The sequence below is a fragment of the Rhynchophorus ferrugineus genome, unplaced genomic scaffold (assembly GCF_030347505.1).
Source record: "Rhynchophorus ferrugineus isolate W39M unplaced genomic scaffold, kcgeb_rfMv2 rfM5, whole genome shotgun sequence".
In the NCBI taxonomy this organism is placed as follows: Eukaryota; Metazoa; Arthropoda; class Insecta; order Coleoptera; family Curculionidae; genus Rhynchophorus; species Rhynchophorus ferrugineus.
Window position 1 is genome coordinate 12,398,453 of NW_027472584.1, and position 22,542 is coordinate 12,420,994.

At 32.0% G+C, this 22,542-nt stretch overlaps 1 long non-coding RNA gene and 1 other non-coding gene across 2 annotated transcripts in view; both read left to right on the top strand.

Annotated features, from left to right (window-relative positions):
- Nucleotides 1-22,542, top strand: part of LOC143196920 (uncharacterized) — a 140,159-nt gene that overhangs the window by 55,611 nt on the left and 62,006 nt on the right. The window lies entirely within an intron of this gene.
- On the top strand, nt 4,999-5,071 carry TRNAR-UCU (transfer RNA arginine (anticodon UCU)). Its single transcript has one exon. It is a non-coding gene; the product is annotated as a tRNA-Arg (tRNA).

Sequence of the window (22,542 nt, forward strand, 5' to 3'; positions counted from 1 at the left end):
TAATGCCAAATACCGTCGTTTGAAACCCACGTTAAGTACTAGGTCCAGTCCAAATAAATCTTAGTTGATAAAAAGATGACCCTAAAATATCAACAAAATAATATTATTTTACATAATCTGTTTATAATAATCTAATATATGTATGTCTTTCTAGGAAGACCACTTATGTCTTTCTAAAACTCTTTTTTTTTAAATATATTTTAAAGTCTCCTTTTTACCAACGACGGTTTTTCTGACCTGGACCTGCTATTTAACGTAGGCCTCGCACCAGGGTCATCGGCGTTAAGCCTACCGACTGGCCAGCAATAACTTAAAGACCATCCTAGAAGACATCCGGTCTTACCCAGTCTGGTTACTGGCGGGACTGGGATGGTTATTCCTTGTCGGATTTTCCACTGTTGCTTAGAAACATTTACAATTACAATCACAAACATAAAGTACTTCCACGCCCCAGCAGGATTTGAACCCGAGACTATCGCAACAGTAGGAGGACCGTCTTGTCGCCTTCACCACTGCGCAAACAAGTCGGCTTTCTACATCTCTGTTAGCACATATATGCGAAGAAGTCGAATGTTGACTTTTGAAATTTTGCAAGAATGTTAGCTTATACTCCCTTATTCTATTAAATAATGAAAGCACTTTCCCAGGTTAAAGACTGTGAATTAATGTTATCGGATTTACAATCGCTGACATATATTTCTAAATATATTCATATCAAGACTATCTTTTTTATCAAGCAGATTTTCTGCCAATACGCAAATTCAAAAGAAAATTATGTTGCATTTATTAAGAGTTAATAGTGATGATTAGGATGTAATGGACAAAGAAGAAGAAATTGGTCGACAAAATTTAAAATTGATTCGTTTGACATAAAAATGGTCGTTATATATAAAGAGGTGTACATGTAACACTTAGAACACTTAGAGGGGTTGTTCTAAGAAACTTGCCTTATTCAACAGATATTGTAATTGTTACGTATTCTAATTTTTTTTTATTACGAGATTTGTTTTTATTTTGAAATGGAATAAAAATTATCCAGAGGACTGGAAAAACATTGTCGTTAACAAATATTTTTGAAATGAAGATAATCCTCAAAATTAATTCACAATCAATATATTTTGGACAAAACAATATATCAAATCTAATGTTTGTCCTATTAATTTTTATATTAAATATAAAATTGTTTATTAGTAAATTATTAATATGTAGTTATTAATAAATATATTCTTCGCCGTAACTGCTCGATCCTTATAGGCTATAAATATGATAGTTCCTGCTCTAAATTGTTGATGTATTAATCAATCCCTTACCGTGACGCCAGTGGTGATATTCGAACGACATTCACCCCCACCCTATTTGCGGTTCTCCAAAACGGAGAGTCCTGACCACCAAACACGAATATTCAGGCACTTTTTTTTTTTGATATCGGATTGAGCCACCCTCGTCCCAGTCCCTTTTCAATGACCATTGTATTTTCACAAAGCGCGTTCTATGATTATTAAAATTTGACTGACGTCACCGTTTAATTATTACGCAACAACACCTGCTGCACGCATTGTTACCTTGTTGCTCGCTGCTTCCTACTACGGGGGTAGCAGATTTTTTTGCTTTTATGAAATCGAAACCTGATTAATATCTACCCCTAATTTTATTGAATATTCGACGATTTTTGTTACTAATATAAATGTATCCGTTTCGTTTTTTCCTCAATATGGAAATATGGCATTAGAATAATACATCGCCGATATTCAACAGCTGAAAGCTTGGAGAAAGTTAAAACTTAATAAATCTCGAAAATTTGATTTATTGAGTTTTTTAAAAAAAAAGAAGCACTGAGTCTCCATTTTTATAAAAGTAGACCAATTTCTTTGGCAGACTCCCATTTAGTTTAGAGTAGGAATTGAACCTATATACCGACAGTTATTCAAAAAAATATTGTTGATATTTGTTAAAAGTAAAAAAAAAAACTTTTTTATTTTTATTAATAAACCCATCAAATAGGTACTTAATTTTAAATGTTGATTAAATATATTGCTACTTTTAACCGACTTCAAAAAAGAGGGTCTATGTTCGAACTTTATGTATGTTTACCGAACCAAGTCAGGATTTGATGGTTGAATCCGGGGAAATCGAGGAGAAATCCTCATTTTATTAAGGATATTTCTTTAAATATTATGGCAACTGCCTCTAAGGTGTAGTGTTAGAGTGTTCAGCTCACACGCGGATGTCGCGGATTCGATTCCCGGCGGAGGCAACGACTTTTTGTTGTTCTTGTTTGGTTAGAATATTTGTCAAATTTGAAAGCAAAAGTCAAAAAACTTTCAACTAATGTTGGGAGAATTTTTTTTGGCCGATATAGCAATATTTTTATATCTTCTTAAAAAATATTTATATATCTTTTGTAAAATATCAATATTTTTCCTAGTTGTTGCAAAAAAATATCGATATATCGAAAAATCTTCAAGTTTTAGAGTTATACTATTTTTCTATAATACCGGTCTGCGACAAAAAATTTTCAGTATTTTCAACTGATTTCTATATATTTTGGGAACCTGAAAATGAAAATAATATGGACAAAATTCTAGGACATCAGGATTTTTTGCAGTAATACAAAATTATAAAAATAAAAGATGTTTCTGCTTTTTATTATTATAAAAATAAGAGATTTTATAGTAAATTAGCTTTCCATCAGCTGGTTCTCTCATTCACATCGCTGGCCGGATTTCTCCAAGATGGTTGGAGTACATTGGTCAAAAACACAGCCAAAAAAGGTCAGTCTTGGTTTGGTCTGGAGCATTAGAATATCATCAAATCTTCCCTGGCCTTGACTTCGCAAGGAGTTTTAGCAGAGTGTAGAGAGGGACTGAATTTCATCTTCAATATCATTGAAGCAATTGGCGGATGTTATGATACAAGAATGGGACTACATTCTGTTGAAAAATATTCAGACAGTCTGCGAATCTATTTCGCGAAGAATTGCAACTGTTTTAAAATCAAATGGTAGCTATTATTTAGTCATATATATGTCCATGCGTATGTCAACCTAAAAAATATAATTTTAAAATATAGTCTGTTATGTATATCAAAAATAGTTTTAATAAAACAAAACTATATGGAAATACGTAGACAATAAAAAGATGTCATTTTAAAACGTAGTACTTTTCTGCTGTTGACGTAAAATATGAACTAGCATAAGCAGCAAATTGTTATACAATAAAAGGTATTCATTCAGAGCATATAAGTTCATTACATTAATTATTTAATAACTTAATGCAACATTATTTCGATAAAAACAAGCTTAGCCATCAATTCTAATACAATATCATTAAGGAAAACGAGTTAGTACGCCAATGGAGGTCAAAAGATCATTCTAAATATGGACAATAAACGTTTAATATAAGCGTTTACACAAAAATCAGAAAAGCGCTTACCGCGACAACTTTGTTATTGAACTATATATCCAAATATTTTATAGAAATTTCCACTAATTAATATCGTGTCTGATATAGTATAGTTACATTTATAAATATTTAAAACTGCAATAACAGCAAATAATGAATCTTTTACTATTGGAATGCAATAATTGTGGCAAATATATTAAGTGCTAATTAAATATCGGTCATATTTATTATTTAAACGTTTAAAACGGTTCCATACTAATTAGTTCACCTGGAATTTGCCTTAGATTGCCGTGTACTGTTAAGTGTTAAGCACTGTCAAATTATATGAAATTATGTATTAGATTAAATTTCCTGGTAATGTAGATATATCGCTTTATACTGTTATTTCTTTATTGCTCTTGCTGGTTCCACAATATGCCCAGAGGGCAATAAGTATTTGTTATGTTTATATTATATATACATGGTTATGTAGGAAATCACTTCATTCATTGATCTGCTGTATCCTCCATCCCCTTTAACACCTCCAGATCGGATGGTGTTAAAGATTTTAGTCTTTTAGGTTTTTCACTTTACTGTCATTGCGTATATTTAATTGATTAGCGAGTACATTGGGATGCACTGGCACTCTTTCGTTGTTCAACTTCACATAAACACGTTGAGTTACACTCGTTTTTGGTTCCAGAGGAATATCGCATTGTATCACTTCAGTTGAAACATAATACGGAGCACCGACAATTGCACGCAATACTTTATTTTGGAATCGTTGTATGATGGATATATTGGACTTGCTACCGGTTCCCCATAGTTGAATTCCATATGACCAAGTAGGTTTGAGTATAGATTCATACAGTAATATAATGTTATCTAATGATAACTTGGATTTGCGATAAGCCAATACATTTGGTAGAGTTTAAGTAAAAGTTGTTTCCGTTTGGCGAGTATGTGCTTCTTCCAAATTATGCGTCGGACTAGATGCATACCAAGATATTTAGCATCCTCTGCTTGCGGGAGTTGACAGTTATTGATATAGACTGGTGGGTATGTTCTTCACGAAGCGAAAAGTTATTTGAATGGATTTTGTTTCATTGGCTTTAATACGACATGTCTTCAGCCACATTTGTATTTAATTTAGGTGTATTTGTAGGTTAACTGATGCTAAGGCTGGATCTTCATGAGAGATGTTCCCACAGTAGTTATTTTTGTAGTAGGTAGATCGGCTGTGTACAGAAGATATAGTACTGGGTCCAGAACATTAATTGGCAGAACTCCTGAATATATTGAATTTAAAAAAAACAGAAAATAAATTATTTTGTCGTTGTTGTACCTTAGAACCTCACTAAGGATTATTATACTACATTTCATATTGCACCGTCTGCTTATTGTAGGCTCCAAACCACTGTTCGTGACATTGGCCCTACTGACTGAAGTCAGCCTGGTAACTGGCCTGACTGGGATGGTTGTTTCTGTCAGATTTTACATTTTTGTCTATGGACAGTCTCAAGCATTATATAGATACACCTTTACAATTCCCTTGTAGAATTTAGTTTCGATCTCTAATATATTTGAAATTATTTTGGGCAATTTTAAAGAAAACACAGTCCCTGTAGCGCAGAGGATAGCGCGTTGGACTTCTAATCCAAAGGTCGTGGGTTCGATCCCCACCAGGGATGGCGTTAGTGGTGAATTTTTTTACAGATTTCTTTCCATTCTTAATAGAATAAAGATAGCTACAATAAAATAGATACACTTAACCATGGCTATCGATAATAACAAACACAAATTAAAATATACATAGTTTGTCCTTTAATCACTGCTGTTACCAAGTTGGCTATAACATTTATTTTAATTTTGAAACTTAACTTTTCTATATTTATATTAATTTTATCTGGTTAATTTTTTTTCCTAATATTGCCCTATTTAAAGAGCTTTAAATGTATTAGGTGTGATAATAATAAAGAAGAAAATGTATATAAAGGTACTATTACATTACAGTATTAAATGCTGGCATATATTTTGCTCATTGGTATCTATTCATGAATATACGAAGTATTAATGTAAACAACTATTAAACAACCCAACCTAACTGTTAAATTCCATAGTTTTGAGATTTATCTACATAAAATAACAGTTTGGATTTAGTAATAACAGCAATTGTTCTACTGTTATTCAATACATACAGGCGCTAATCATGGAATGCTCAAAATTACATTTTCGATATTCATTACATTTGTCGTTTTATTTTAAGAAAGCTGCTTCTGAATGTCATTAGACACTTTTAGAAACTTACGGTAATGCTACTCTGTCATATCCAAATTGTTGGTTTTGGTTTAAACGAATTAAAAGTAGGGATTTTGATGTTTACGACACCCAAAACAATAGCCAAGAGGAAAAACAAGTTCGAAGACAGTAAATTCCCAGATATATTGGATGAAGCAAGTCCCACGCGCAAAACATAATGAGTTAGACCAAGAGAACCATCTGCATCGACACCGAAGCGGAATATTCTCCACCATTAACCAAGTATTGCTGTGCATATGGTGGGATCAGTAAGGCGTAGTGTATTTAAACTGAATTAAATTATTACCGCAGATATATATCGATCTCAGTTAAACAAATTGAATGAAATATTGTTGAAAAAAATAACGAGTAAAGGACGCAATGTCATACTCTTGCGTGACAATACTCAACCACACAAGCAAGGGTTGTGAAGGGTAAAATAGTGCAGCTCAAATGTTCTGCCACACCCAGCATAATCACCAGACATAGCACCTTCCGGTTACCGGTTGTTCAGATCGGTGTAGCATGGCTTGCCTAGCACACGGTTTCGAAATGCTGAAAAACTACAGACTAAACCTGTGAAAAACTAAAAAATATCGCTACCAAACCAACACCATTTTTAGACACGGTATCGTTTTGGTATATGTCAGAAAAATTTGACATATTCAGTTAAAAAGAAAATGAAGCCAAATATTTTCAATAATACATATTGTACCAATTATTTTAAGTAAAAAAAAAACAATACATTCAAGCATTTAATAAATCAATAAAAGTATCTCTAAAATTTAACGTTAAGCTGTAGATTGTTTGTATTGAGAAAGCTATGTCAATTTGAACTTGTAACTAGTTCAGGATTTTACTAGTTAAATCTATTAACAAATTATAGCATGAAGATCGGATTCACTCACAATTATCAAACTATAACAGCATTTAATTAAGATGCAGACATATTTTCATCAAGATTATTTCCTTCATAAAATTGAGTTAAATATATTATGAAGTTAATGCTAAATAAGTAAAAACACACGTTGTAAATATTTCTAAAACCTAAGAAGGCGAAAGAAGTTTCAATATTAAATTTAAATTTAAGTATTAGGGAGTGACAAGTTTTCGAAGCCAATTCGTCATACGCGGAACAGAATTGCATTCGAATATTTTCACATGTGTGTTTCGTGTCTGGAATAACTTATTCAAAAGTGTTGGGGTGTTTCGGAGTCAATGGCACTCTGTTCAATGAACTGTAAAGAAGTAAAATGCGCCTTCTTACCCTTCGAACGAAACCTCAATTTCTATAAATTTTATCAGAAATATTTCAACATTCATTAAGGTATATTTTATGACACTTGTTATTTAAGTTTATTTAAAATGAATTTGAAATAATTTATTAAAAATGTTATTCAATGCCAGCTACAACTTTTTTTCTTCTTTTGTCAATGTTGAAAGAATCCATCGTCATTACATGAAATCTATCAGATATGCCATTTCTCCATTTATTCAGTTTTGAGATGCATTTTTTGTTTCACTCATTGTTGTACACTGAATGTAGTGTTAAATTAATCGTACTATTGATCAAAACTGGAGCAATAGTAAGAAAAAATAAACGCGTCGTTTTCTAAATATTGATGATGGTGCCAGCGTTTCTTTCAAAATACTGTTTTCGATCACTGAATTGAAACTTAAATTTATTTTGTTATTTTGTTGCATTTTCAATCTGTCAAGATCGAATCAGGAGAAGGCTACAAGATTTAAATTGTTAAATCATACCATGCGTTATTGGCTAGGAAAGAATGAATTTGTAACTCAAACTGAATTTAAAAACGAAATAAAAAATAATATCAGCGCGAAAAGGATTTTAGTTTTGACCTTATTTCTGAGAAAATATTAGACGAGCTTCCAATAAAAGCACTAATTAAGATTATCAACCTAATAAATGCTTCATCCAGGCTACAATATCTACCATAACTGCGAAAGGTGACTGAAGTAATTATGATTCCTAAACCAGAAAATCCACCTCATAAAACAGCGTCATACCGGCCAATATCACTATTATCGACATTATCCAAATTATTTGAAAAAAAGCATCTTATTCCGGATCACAAATTTGGTTTCAAGATTCCACGATTGATCAAGTTCACAGAATCAACAATGTCATAGAAAAATCACTAAAATAAAAAAAAATTTGTTCTGCAGTATTTTTAGATGTTACTCAAGTTTTCGATAAAGTTTGGCATGAGAGTTTAAATCATACGCATCACACAAAGCATTAAAGCATAAATATCATTGTTCAAAAATGTTAAAGCCACATATAACTGAGCGATACTTGAGAGTTAAAAAGAAGATGCCTATTCTAACTTGAAAAAAATACAAGCTGATGTCCCACAGGGAAATGTATTGGGACCAGTCCTATATCTGCTGTACACTCGGGGCTTCGCCTATATTCAATGAAAATGTTGTTGCTATATTTGCAGATGACACTACAATACCAGCCATTGAAGATAACAACACTGAACTGGTGAAATACAATGCTAATCAAAAAAATATCTTATCAAAATAAACCAAGATAAATCAGTGCATATTGATTTCACCAACAAAATAATCAAACACAATCTAGTACATATAAATCAACAAGTATTCCCGTACGAAAATACAGCCAAATATCTTGGCATGATCCTTGATGTTAAACTCAGGTGGAAGCCACATGTTAATATAAAATGTGTTATTGGGTTATTTTTATATAAAAAATCCATAATTCATAATACCATTTTACCAATTTTGGTGTATATGGAAAAACGGAGCCAAAAATGTAAACTTTCGATAACTTATATCTTGGAAACTACAAGAGATAATGCCGAGATAATATGCCGAATATTACTTGCAATGTGAATTGGAACCAAATCCATAATTCATAAGCCCATTTTACAATTTTGGCGTATATCTAAAAAAAAGAGCCTAAATGCCTTACCAACAAGTCTTGAAAACAGTGTGGACTTATGATGTTTAACTGTGGTGTTGTACCAGCCAAAGCAATAGATATATTATACAAAGCCTCCAAAAAAGACAATGCGAGGTATTCTTGATGCTTCATGGTGCATTCGTAATGACAATCTGCATAAGGATCTAAAAGTAGAAAGTGTCGATAACGTTTTCAAGGACTATGCCGAACTCATGAACAGAAACTCCATCAGCACATCAATGTTGGGATTCTCTAGCTCTTAGGTGATAATGATGGCTTAGTCAGAAGATTAAAAATACTAAAGCCATTTGATATAGTTCAGTGAAGTTATTGCTTTGTAATTTCAAAACCATAGTAAATTAGGATATAATCCAATAGTTTATTAGTATTAATGTAATAGAATTCTATAATATATAAACATTAAAAGGAATTTTTTTTTGGAACCATTTTTTTGGAATCTAAAATGTATATTACCTAATTTGCAAAATATTATAGTCATTTACCAGAACATATATGTTTTCATGCTGAATATATCAAGATACATTATTATAAATTAATAGATAGAGGCAGTATATTTTTGCTTATTTCTAGTAATATATAGAACTGAACAGATACATAGGAATTGCAGTACATTATATATAGGATACTAACGAGAATATAGATTGTCGTAATAGTAGTTACATGGTAATTGAGGTGAATTGTAACGGAGAAAGGAAAGTGGCAACTTTGACTGATGATGATGTCGAATTGCGAGGCTAATGTAATTGCTGGTGTCGGAGTGTGGTGAGCCAACATCCCTTTCTCGGTCAGAGACAGACTGCACGGACGAATATCCTACATAAATAGAACAAGAATTCTTTTCAATTAATTGTCTTCACAAATTATATAGCAAAATAGCTTTTTCATGTACATGTAGTAGGAAAACTTAGTGTGGAAAATAACACATTGATAACTAATTCATTTAAAACTAATATCGACAACAGTAAAACGTATTATTTCTGATAAACCTTTTTTGAAATATTAATTAACCTTCTTCATCACTTTCCATTCTTGAATTATCTCCAAAATGAGAGTGTTAAGAAAGAAAATAATTATTAACAAACTATGGCGTAAATTATATGTTATATAACAATATTATTCGTCTTGATTAATAATTATACTCTATATTGTAATAATTCATATACTTAAATTAATATTATAAAAACTGTAAGTGAATTTAAAAACGATTAAATTAGAAGATTTCCTGTATTGTGAACTGTTGATAAACAGATATTGTGTTTATTATTATGTATTCATTGACGAATAGATATTGATGTATTTTCTCGCACCCGTCTCGTAATAATAAATTAATGTATAATTAAGATTGTACTAAACGTATCTAATAAAGATGTTATATATAAGAAAAATGTTATGTATTCGTGCATATAATATTAGTATATAAGGAAAGAAACGACTTGAGAACTCAAGATAAGTAGGAAGCCTAAGCCCAACATTGTTCATAATATTTATGAATGAAATAATAAAGAAATATCAAATCGAAAAGACAGAATTGTACATAAGGTACAAAAATATGAAAAAAAGTAGAAATATTGTAATTAGCTATTACATATATATAGCAGAAATATTGTAGTGATAATCCAAACTACCTAGAGAAAACCCTAACCAGATGGACCACGGTACTAAAGCTCAGTTGGTGAAACAACTGATAGATCGTGGAAGAAACAAGACAGGTTAATATAACCAATGACCAAAAATACTGAACAAAATAAAATGGGCGAATTTATACACACATAATAAAATAACAGATACCAAATAAGACACCACCCTCACCACTTATTGGTAAGAAATATTTTCTGGTGAATTCGGTGATAAGATTTCCATCAATATTTTCATAAATATTGCAACAGGTGACCAAACGTTATTAAGAATCACACCTTAACTTTCAAAAACAATACTAAGTTTTCATCAGCCGGGTTGATTGGCGATAGTCGCGGGTTCGAATCCTTCTGGGGCTTGGTCGTACATTTATGTCTGTAAATGTTTCATTGTGTTTGTCCAAGGCGAGAGTGTAGAATCCGACAAGGAATATGATCCCAGTCACGCCAGTAACCAGGTTGTCTAAGACCGGATGTCTTCTTTGATGATTTCACCAATATTCTAAGCGCTAGGGCCTCGTTAGTGTGTAAAGTGCTGCTTGTGTGACTACTGTGACTAATTGAAGGTTTGAGAAGCTACCCTAAATCCCTGATAAATTGTGACTTTCTTGAATATACTAGACGTTAGGACTGCTTTGGCATCTAAAATGCTGCTTGTAGGACTATACTGCTAAGAATATATTAAGCTTACACAAATAGCATTTAGGAATAAAGTTAGCCATAAGGAACTCCATTATAAAAAAAGTACAACACAATATTGTTATTAATATTATACAATTAAAATTAGTACAAATTTGTTTTATACTTACTTCTAACTCCGCCAAGGCCGCTCCTAAGCTCGGCTGTAAAAGGAGGAAGCTGGTTAATCTGCCGAAGTAACCTGAACCTGGTAACTGGGGAAAAAGGCTTCTGTTTCCGTATCTCTCTCCATTTCAAACTTCATTTCATTTTGATATCTCACCCTCCAGGTTACTGTATAATGTTTAAGAAACTACTTTCGACTTTTTGTACAATGTTACAAAAGCGCTCTTCGAAATTTGTTTCCATTGCATTTTCTATCCACCACTTTACTATACAAATTGTCTTCGAACCTCCCTTCAATTGCATTTACTATCCGACAATTTACTGTGAAATATTACATAAAATGTCTTCGAACTTCACTTTTTATGGATAACGTAGCCATCAATTTGCTGTATAATGTTACAGAATCTGACATCAAATGTCAGTATGTTTGGATACCTTACCCATAAATTTACTGTATAAAGCTACAGAAACTGTGTCCGAACCTTCCTTCAATTGCGTTACCTACCCATCAGTTTTCTGTACAACGTTACAGATTCTGTCTCCAAACTTCTTTTCAATTACATTACCTATCCACCAGTTTACTACATAACGTTACAGAAATTGCCTTCGAACTTAATTTCTAGTCCATTAACTTTCCATCAATTTACTGGACAATGAAATAGATGTTGCCTTCGAACTTCATTTCATATTTATACCGTACCCATCAGTTTACTTTACAATGTTTCAGAAACTGTCCTCGACCTTCGTGTCAATTATATTACATATCCGCTAGTTTACTATATAACGTCGCAGATACTATCCTTGAATATCCGTTCAATTGCATTACCTATACACTAGTTTATTAGTAAAAGTTGATCACTTGCCAATCAGTAGGTTTAATGCCGAGGATCGTGGTGGCTGTGGTTAAACAGTGGACTCCAAATAACCCACAATTGGTAAAACGGAAACTCTAAAATATAATAAAAAAAGCTTTCATCAAAGAAATATATCCACAAATATATCTTTCAATTGAGAACTTATTATTGAGTTAAACAGAAAACTCAAACTGCGTTTTGTTGACCAATTTCACACTTTTTTAAGTTGAGAGAAAATATATTAATTATACTGTACTTTTATATGTTATAAAACCACCAAATACTAAACCCAAAATTAACTCATTAATCAATAGTATGTCTTATGTTTTAGTATATAAAAAATATAAAAAAACATGGTGCGTTTTGTCCTTTCCCATTTAATTCCCTGTGTGACAGACCACAAAATTTGCCCTTCATCTCTGTCTTTCGTTTTTAGCGGTCAACAATTGCTAGGGTTATCATCGTCAGCTCCCATATGGGATCGCCTTATTTTATTAGCGAAAATCATCCATCCTTCCTCTCCAATGTCTATCCCCCCTTCCATTCTTTCACCCTATTATTGAGGGCATGTACTATGCTCCATGCAGTTTTGGTCTATCTTAATTATTATATACAGTAAAATGTATAAATATACGTTGTGTAAAAGTTCTAAGTTATCCATCCATCCACCAAAATATCCAATAATTATATTTTCCATAAAGTTAACAAATATTACGATATTTGTTAACGATATCTCGATATTTAGGTAATAAATGAATGATTAATTTAATATTAATTAATTAGATTAATCGAGTAAATAAAAATTTGTAAAGTTTCAAAATTAATTTTATCACTTGTCATAAGTTTGTATTAGGATTGAAAGACCTAACATATTACAACAACATTAATTGACAATCGAGAAGCTAACGAACAGAATATTTGACAAAGTATCAAACAATATTTTATGCAATTTTTAAATTGAATGATGAGCATCTCAGTCTGTCAACATCATCGCTGAAACATTCACGATACAAAGCCTATCAAAAGGCATGTTACCGACTTGGTGGCACGGTGGTAAAGGCAATAGGACAGTCCTCTATTGTTGCTATAGCCGCGGGTTCGTATCCTGCTGGGGCATGGTCGTAAATATATGTTTGTGATTGTTTAAAATTTGTGATTGTCCTAGGTAAGAGTCTAAAATCCGACAAGGAAAATGATCCCAGTCACGCCAGTAATCAGGCTGGGTAAGACCAGATGTCTTCTAGGTTGATTTCTAAGGTTGGTCACTCTCCAGTCGGTAGGCTTAATGCTGAGGACCGTGGTTCAGAGCCCACGTTAAACTGTAGGTCCAGTCCAGATAAACCCATAGTTGGTAAAAGGAGAGTTTAAAATATATTTTAAAAAAATTATATACCTATTCGTTTTAAAATAATTCCTAATATTAAATGATATATTTATTAATATGTATTTTTAATTATATTTATTTAGTATAATAATTGGGTATTACTGTAACTATATACTAATTCTAATTTGATTTTTATCGCCACTATACCTCAGCATGATAATAATATACCATATAATGATGGGAAAAAAGTATTTTCGGTTCTTCCTAATAGATGTATTAAAGAATCCATAGGCGACTCTAAATATAAAGGTAAGGTAATTATTTGACATGGAGAATGAAGATTATTTGAACATGAGGATTCTAGAAGTAATTTTTTGGCATATATTGCTTCCCAAAATGGAAAAATGCAACCTGTGAACGCCAGTTTCAAGATGTATTGGCTTGTTTTTGTTTCGAAAATGTCTGTATTGAAAATATGGGCCTCCCTTTGTCCTTTCAACTGTTGAGAAAATTGATAAAACCCTTAAATAAGCTGACATATTTCTATTTGTGATATTGGTTTAGAACTAACCATTACTCATAAAACAGCTTTATTCCAGTAGATACATGCACATTACAAACAATAAAAAATTTAATGAACCGTGTTTCTATTTATGAATCTCTCTTAATACGAGACGAAATCATATCATTTTTGACACAAATGATTATGGTTGACGAAAAGTGGATTACTTACTACAATAACGTTTTTTTTATTTAAAAGCGCATGTCACACATATTACCACTATTTACTATCTAAAACTATCTAGAAATTTTTCAATAATATTATTTTGAAGGTCCAAATTTACGACCTGAACTTAATTAACACTTGATGGGTGTACTCCATGAATGCATTCCACCAAGGAGTGTTAACAATGCTGCGGAGGACTTTAGAATACTAACATTAAATTTCTTAGTGCAACCTCATAATTGCGCTCGGTAGGTCTAAAGCGGATTCAAGATTTGCTTGTTTAATAAAAATTTAATGTGAAATGTTAATTCGGATTGTCGTCCAAGTAGTCACCAAATTTTTTTGGCCTCATATAAAGTTCTTGTAGTTTTTAACATACTCTTTCCACTTGAGCTTGGCGCCCAGTGTCATGCCCAAGTATTTAGCTGTGTACGAATACCGAATAACTCTGGTACCAATTATAACAGGCAGGTAGTCTATTTTTCGTGTAGACCACGTAGTATTCAATATTATTCGCCGTTTCTTAGTCCACTCACTAGTGTTTGTACTCTATTTAATGTTGTTTTAATATTATTACTTGTAGTGAGTAGCATCAGCGAATATGGCCATTGTTATTCGACATTCGACAAGATATCACTAGTATAGAGTAAATATAATATTGGATGTTATATTAATATTACCCCTAACGATGGGTTTCAAATCTGAACAATCGTCATCGCATCTTATTCTGAAAAGAATTGGAAATATAGAACTTCAGGATTTGACTCATCTGCCTAGGTAATTTGTTTTCCAACTTGTATTGTACTGTACTTGTATGTTGTTGTATTATACGACTCAATAAATTTCCTTCTCTTCAAAAGTCGCTATTTTTGGTTCGACTGGTTACTTTTTACCAGTAACTGTTTTAATCGACTGTTTTCGATCGCTATTTTCGGTCCGACTGACTTTTTTACTAGTTACTATCGACTGTTTCAATCGTGTACTTTTAGTTACTAGTTTGGGTTCTACTAGTTCAATTCGACCTTGACAAAAATGTACCCAATTTATGCTTACATAGATTTATATCTAATATATATGGTTTTATGATTTTTTTGGTAGTTTGTGTGCAAATAAAAATATATTGTATATTAATATAGCAGCATTTTAGAACGATATTTTTCGAGATTGTTAATGTAATAGGGTAAAATTGTGAATGATAAATAATAAAATACTTTTGACTGTTTTTAAACTGTTTAAAAATATTTCCGTTCAATAATAAATAAAGCATTTACATTATTTAAAAATATTCTAGTAGTTATTGTGCGATCATTTTTAATTATGCCATGGATTAGTTTTTTTTTGTCTGATTAGGTATACGTTTAATTTTTATTTTGTATTTATGGTTATTGTACATCTTGGTTTTTGTTTAGTATTTAGGTTGTGTTCAAGTTCTATTGTATTGTCTATATTTATTATAATATGCTATTGTTAAACATTTGTGGGGTATTATTCCATTCCATAGAAAAATTCCATTCCTTTTTACAGATCCACAGAACATTCAACACACCAAGATCCACAGAAATGTAAAAGTAATTCTACTTTGTTTAAAATGAAATTATTATTTGCATGTTAATAGTATTCAGTAATTATTTCTTTCCATTTCTTTTTTAAAGCTTGGAAAATATAAACATATATGAAATTAACTGCCCCAAGCAATCATCTCCGTCCTTTCCTCTCTCACAATTTATACAGGAAATGGTTCGTACATCTTCGTCTGAAATCACGAATTGAATAAACAGCCGAAACGTGCATTTGACTGAAAATAGTAATTACTATTTTCAGTCGCTAGTTTTTTGACTATCGACTGTTTCGACTATTTTGCGACTATCGACTGTTTCGGCTATTTTCAGTCGATAGTTCCCAACACTAACAATAATGTAAAAAGCATCGTAATAAAAGCCTGAAGAAGCTTCATAAACGTTTTTAAAACACTGTTGGCGCTAAGGAAGGTGATGCTAAATATTTGATGGCAATGGAAAGGATTTGCTCGCAAAGAGCAACTCGAATCTAACAAAATCATTAATTCGACTCTCTACTATTTACGACTAATGTGATTGAAGTTGGCTACTGAAAAATAATGACAAGAATACATCAAAAAAAAAAGGCAGTGTCTCGTGAAAATCACTTGATTGAGATAATGGAATAATGGTTTTATCAGAAAAGTAGGAAAAGTTCATCGACAGAAAATACTATTTTTTCAATAAATGAACTTTTATTATATTTAACAATGTTTATTAACAGTTTTATACCATGCTAATGATGATATATAGTCAAATTTACAATGTCCGTCATGAAAAAGTTCCGAATTACAAATATCCAGTAAATATATACCCAGGGAAATATTTGCGATGTTACCTCGAATAAATTAACATATTTTAGTGTAAGGCCTGCGGTCATTCTGCCAGCCAGGGGCCGTTTTGATTGAATTCGGATTTTCTGGCCCTCTGGTCTTCATTGTGAATGCACTGGATATGCGGGGAGTTGGATATTGCCCCTATTATTGACGGAAATCGCATTTTATATCGTCGCTGATTCAATTGAATACTTTTACGTTACTTTTAAATCGCGCGATACTTTTCGACTAATGGAATCAAATATTTTATTTCGAAATGGAATTTATCGATCGCAATATTTCATGTAAAGGATTGGCATTTACTAAACTATTGATGCAATATTGATATAATTACTACTGGTTGAAATTTTTAACATTGTAGTTGTTAAGGTTATAAATTGTTATTAAAATGTTGTTGTATAAATTAATTTTAAAGCATTCACAACAGATTTTTTTCACTTAATTACATCTTACCTCAGATATGCTTAGTACGATCTTAATTTACAAATTAATTTATTACTACTCTTATGTTGTACTTGCATCCATACCCAGACGAGTACGGGATTAATACAACAATATGTATATACCAAAATAAAATAAAACTAATCTACTTAAGCCAAAGTTAAGAGTCAATTTATCTACTAAACAAGTTCGTGTAGTTTGGTTCGCTTCAATCTCCTGATTTCCTGCCTGTTGTCCAGTAGCTGTATCGCTTCCACGTTGCTGTGGTTTAGCAACCTTGTTTTGTGATTTTGGACTTTGGCCGTGTGGAACTTTTTTTCGTGTGCGTTGGATTACTAGTTGGTTTAATGTTTAATTGTAACCCAATATTTGAATCCCATAGGTCCAAATTGGCTTTATAATCGACTGATAAACCAATCTCTTCGATATCAGGTCAAGTTGAGATTATCTTCCAACTAACCAGTACAAGTGCTTGACTTTGGGACTAATCTACTCTGCTTTTTGTCTAACGTGATGTTTCCAGTTTAAGCTACCATCGAGATATATTCTAAACTATTTAGCTGATTCTGCTTGAGGAATCGGACATCCGTCAAGTGATATAATTAAGTTTTTGTCATTTCGCGGAAACGCAAAATTAACATGAATAGATTTGGAGCTATTAAGTTATATTTTCCAGTCCCTAGTCCATTTAGATAGAGATACGTCTTTTAACATGATAACTGTGTCGTCGTCAAATGTTTCAAGTACTGTTTCTTTTGTTGTCGGGATATCAGCAGTATAGAACAGATATAGGAATGGTCTCAAAACACTACCCTGTGAAACTCCAGCCGAAATATGTTTAACTGTTGAGAATGCCCCTTCATAAGATACTCTAAATTTTCTTTCGAAAAAATATGATTTCAGAAGTAGACAGTAATTCCGCGGTAGCGATTTGCTTATTATGTATATTAATCTCAAATGGATGTACCCGATCAAAAGCTGATTCTGCTTAAGGAATCGGGCATCCGTCAAGTGATATAATTAAGTTTTTGTCATTGCGCTGCAACGTAAAATTAACATAGACAGGTTTGGAGCTATTAAGCTGTATTTTCCTGTCTCCAGTTCATTTGTAGATCTTGTTACTTGTACTTTTTCTACAGCCTTAGACAGAGATACAATTTTTGCTATGATAATTGTGTGGTCTGCAAATGTTCCAAGTACTGTTTCTTTTGTTGTTGAGATATCAGCAGTATAGAGGAGATATAGGAGAAGTACTAAGACACTACCCTGTGGAATACCAGCCGACATTTAATTAAGTTTAAGTGTTGAGAATGCCCCTTCGTGCGAGACTGAATTCTCTTTCGAAAAAATATGATTCCAGCTGTCGACAGTAATTCCGCGATAACAATTTGCTCATTTTGTAGATTAGTCCCAAATTCCATATCCGGTCAAAAGCCTATGAGATGTCTGGGAATATTGCAGGGTAGTATTTATATTCTTTGCATACCTTTTTAAACAACCGCTCTTACTCTGTGCACTTGGTCGCTTGTCGAATGGTGATTTCGAAATTCAAACTGGAAACCTAGTATTTCTATAAATGATTTAATACTAAACGTATATATGACAGATTTCAGCAGATTCTAAAATAATTTTGACATCGCACGTAGAAGCGAAATAGTAAGATCCAACTTGTTCTGCCGGTTTGTCAGGTTTTTAAGCATAATTATTCCAGCAACCTTAAGACATTCCGAAACATGCTTCGGTCTCAAACAGGCAATGAATATATATGTTAACGTGACTATTGCTTCGTAGCAGTTCTTTCAATAACCCAGGTGAAATATCATCAATTCTAGGAGCATTTTTAGGATTGAGGTTGTTGTAAATTTCTTTGGCCACTTCGACTGGGGAAATTATATTTGCAGCTATTTCCAGCTGACAAATTGGATTTATGTCTATTGTAGATTTTATACCAATCGATTGAAATATGTCAGCCAAATGTTTTGAGAATAATTCAGCTTTTCCATTTTTTCACTTTTTCATCGTTACTTGTTCATCGAACCCATTTATTTTGATCTTTTTTAATAGACGGTACTCTAATAATTGGTCTTTTCAATCTCTGAGTTGCTTTCCATAACAAGTAATCCTTGCCTGCTTCCGGGCTTAATTCACTTACATATTTTTCGAAGAAACTCTGTTTATATTCTTTAAACTTTTAATTTGTCTGATTACTAATTCTATTAAATATTATATTGTCTACAGCATTCCGCTTTCTGTATCATACTCTTCTAGCTTTTCGTCTTTCTTTTATCAATTCCCTAATTTTAAGGGGGTAATTTACGTCAGATTCTGATTTATCTCTTGATGCCGGGGTAGTTTTTTATGCAGCAGACCGAATTTGTTCAATTATATTTCCGGTTTGCAGCTCAGGTGCGTCTATACTTTAGAGTCTTACATTTAAACTAATTTTTTCCGGCGTTATAAGTTTAGACGGTTCCCAGATAGTAAATTTGTTAGTAAGATTTACAACAGATGGTGTAAATTTATATTAAATCGCATCGTTTATATTTTTAATCAACTATTATATGAGTGTTCATTATGTGTCATTTCCCTGAACTGTGAACAAAAAAAATTACTGCATTGAAAGTGTCTGTTGAAACTTTGTACCGTAAAGTCGCATTTGCGGGAAGTTATACAGTATACAGAATTGTTGGGAGTAAAACAAGAAACCAACCGATTTAAGAACATGGGAATGATGCAAAAGCTTGGATATTTTGTGTCGTATGAATTAAAGCCACGAGACATTGAAAGGCGTTTGGTCATGTGTGAAATGCTGCAAAATGTCAAAATCGAAAAGATTTTAGCCCCGTATTATTACTGTAAATGAAAATCGGATCCATTACTGCACGAAAAAGCGCCCGGTATAAGAACAAAGACGCAAAATTGTTATTCATCATGTCAACGCTTGACCACATGTTATAAGACATTTCTTATAAAATGATATCTAAAAGCGCGTCTTTCGAGATGGAATCTGTAAATTGCCTAATAGATGGGAACAATAGTCCCAATGATCCCAATCCTTTGAAATTAATTTATAGGCATATTTTTTAGAAATTAGAATTTTTTACTTAAAAATGTATACTGTTATCCACTAAGAATAATGATCAGGTATATAGCAGACTCACTTTACGTTTTCCCAACCATATTTAATACTGCGACATCCAAATTATTTGAGAAACTGTTATTAAACACTGTTAAACCATTTAGAAAAATACCACATTTTCATTTTACTTTTATAAATCACCACTGAAAAGGCATTAAACAAAAAGTGCCCTGCGAACGATTATTATCTCAGAACTCCTTTATCTGTATATACTGCTGATATTTCAACAATAAAGGAAATAGTACTGGGAATTTGGCGACGACACAGTAATTATAACTAAAACTTATCTCTAATATAGAAATCTATAGGCCTAAGGCTATTCAAAAAATACAAGTGACAGTCAACAAGATCCACAAATGGACTAGAGATTGCAAAATAAAGCTTAATAATTCGATATCTGGCATATCAATTTTGCGCTGCGGCGAAATGACAACAACCTAATTAGATCACTTGAGGTATGCCGGTTTCCTCGAGCAGAATCAGAAAAATCCACCTCAATAATGGATTAAATTCACGATAGACAAAAAACAACGCAGATCAGACTCAAAGCAGACAGAGAGAAAACCAAAAAACCTGTACTGTATAAAACTAGTAAGTCGGAAGATATTACCAGCTTGATCTGAGATCAAATAGATTGGTTTATCAGTCAATTATAAAGCCTACTTGGACTTATGGCGTGCAAATATGGAATATGGAAAAAATCGAACGCTGCTAAAACAAAGTTCTTCGATTAATTAAGATGTCGCCTTAAAACATGAAATAAGGGTATTAAATCAGAGCAATATGGTCGCAAAACAGCTTCGTACAAAGAGCAGGAAATCAGAATATTGAACCGAACCAAACTACACGAACTTATAGGGTGTATAAACTATTTAGTTTAAGCCTAATTCAATTTTAAATTGCGAAATACGTATTGATGTATTTATCCCGCATTCTTCTTGCTTGTGTATTGATGCAAGTGCCTCAGAACAATAGTAATAAATTAATTTGTAAATTAAGATTGCACCAAGCATGCTTGTATATTAATAGTTGGAATGACATAACGTTTTGTATCATATAAAGATCAGTGCTATCCAAAAATCTCTATTAGAATAGTACAACAGTTACAAATAATCATACATATCATGCCATGTCATAAATAAAATATGGGTCGGCCAATTATGGTACCATGTATATAGCAAACCTGAAACTTTTTGAAGGTTGTGTTTTAGTATCAATCTAAAAAGTATATCATAAACTATATATATTACATAAATTAAAGGAAAGTAATTTTCTTTTTACTAATGTGTAAAGTAAACTTCACAAACCTTTATGGAAACTTTGGCAAAAAAAAATCCTGTTAAAAGAAAACTGTTGTTCCGAGACACGGAGTTGCTTTTAACACTTTTAGAAGCGATCATTTAAATAGAACTAACAAAAATGTTTTGTGAACCAAAAAGCTCATGAAAAAAGGGATAAAGAACCTGAAGATCAAACTGATATCAATAATGATCTTCCCTTCAAGCAAGATCACTATGGATTATAACTGATACTACTAAATCGGCCATTGAAAATTGTCATTATAAAAACAGATATCCAAAGAATCCAAACATTAAGCAGACATTAATATAGTTGAAGAATTCAAGAAAGTGTCTTTTCTACGTCGAATTTAAATATTATCTTTAAAGGATGTTCAAAAATGGCAGCTAGCAAAAAAAAACTCAGAGAAGTTTTTAAAATAAAATCTATATTTACCAAATTATTCATTTTATATTTTTATTAATATTTCAATATTTAATTAATCGTTAAATGACAATAAACGCTTAAGGCATAACAGAGGTATAATATAATTGAAATTGCTAAACTACAAACTTTATATAATTATATATTTAAAAATAAACTAGTTCAAAATATTGGACATTAATTTATTGGATTTGAAATATCATATGTCCATTTACTTTTATGAATAACTCCTGCGAGATTTAGATTGTATTTTAACTTTTAGTTTATACACATCAAGAAGGACATGATTGATCTAAAATCAATACTCAATTTTTCAAAGTTTTTATACTGAACATAAATTATTTCATTTTAGTTCCACAAGTCTAAAATATGAAAATTATCTTTACCATAAATAAAAATAATTTTCATTTAAATATCAAGTACCTCTCGTTATTTTTTAGATTTTAAAAAGGCATTTATTGAGAAATATTGATAGTATATATTTCAAACATGATTTTCTACAACTTTTTCTAATTTTTCAGCCAATATGTTGACACTGTGTTGAAAGAACTATGTTGGTTTGGCAATGATCCAATCATCGACTTCTTCAGCATTTTAAATACGTGTGACCGAGGATTTTCATGCAAGAGGATGATTTCGTTATCTATTGATCCCTTTAGGAATAATAACTTTTTAATTGTCTTTAATTGGCGTCGGTAAACATCCACAGAAATAATTTTATTCGGTTATTGCAACTCATAATACACTAAACTTTGCTGATCTCATCATATGCACAACAAGGTTATAGCCATGAATATATTTCGCTTCTATGTCAATGTGTATGCTCTACTGGAGTAACTCACAACTTTTTACG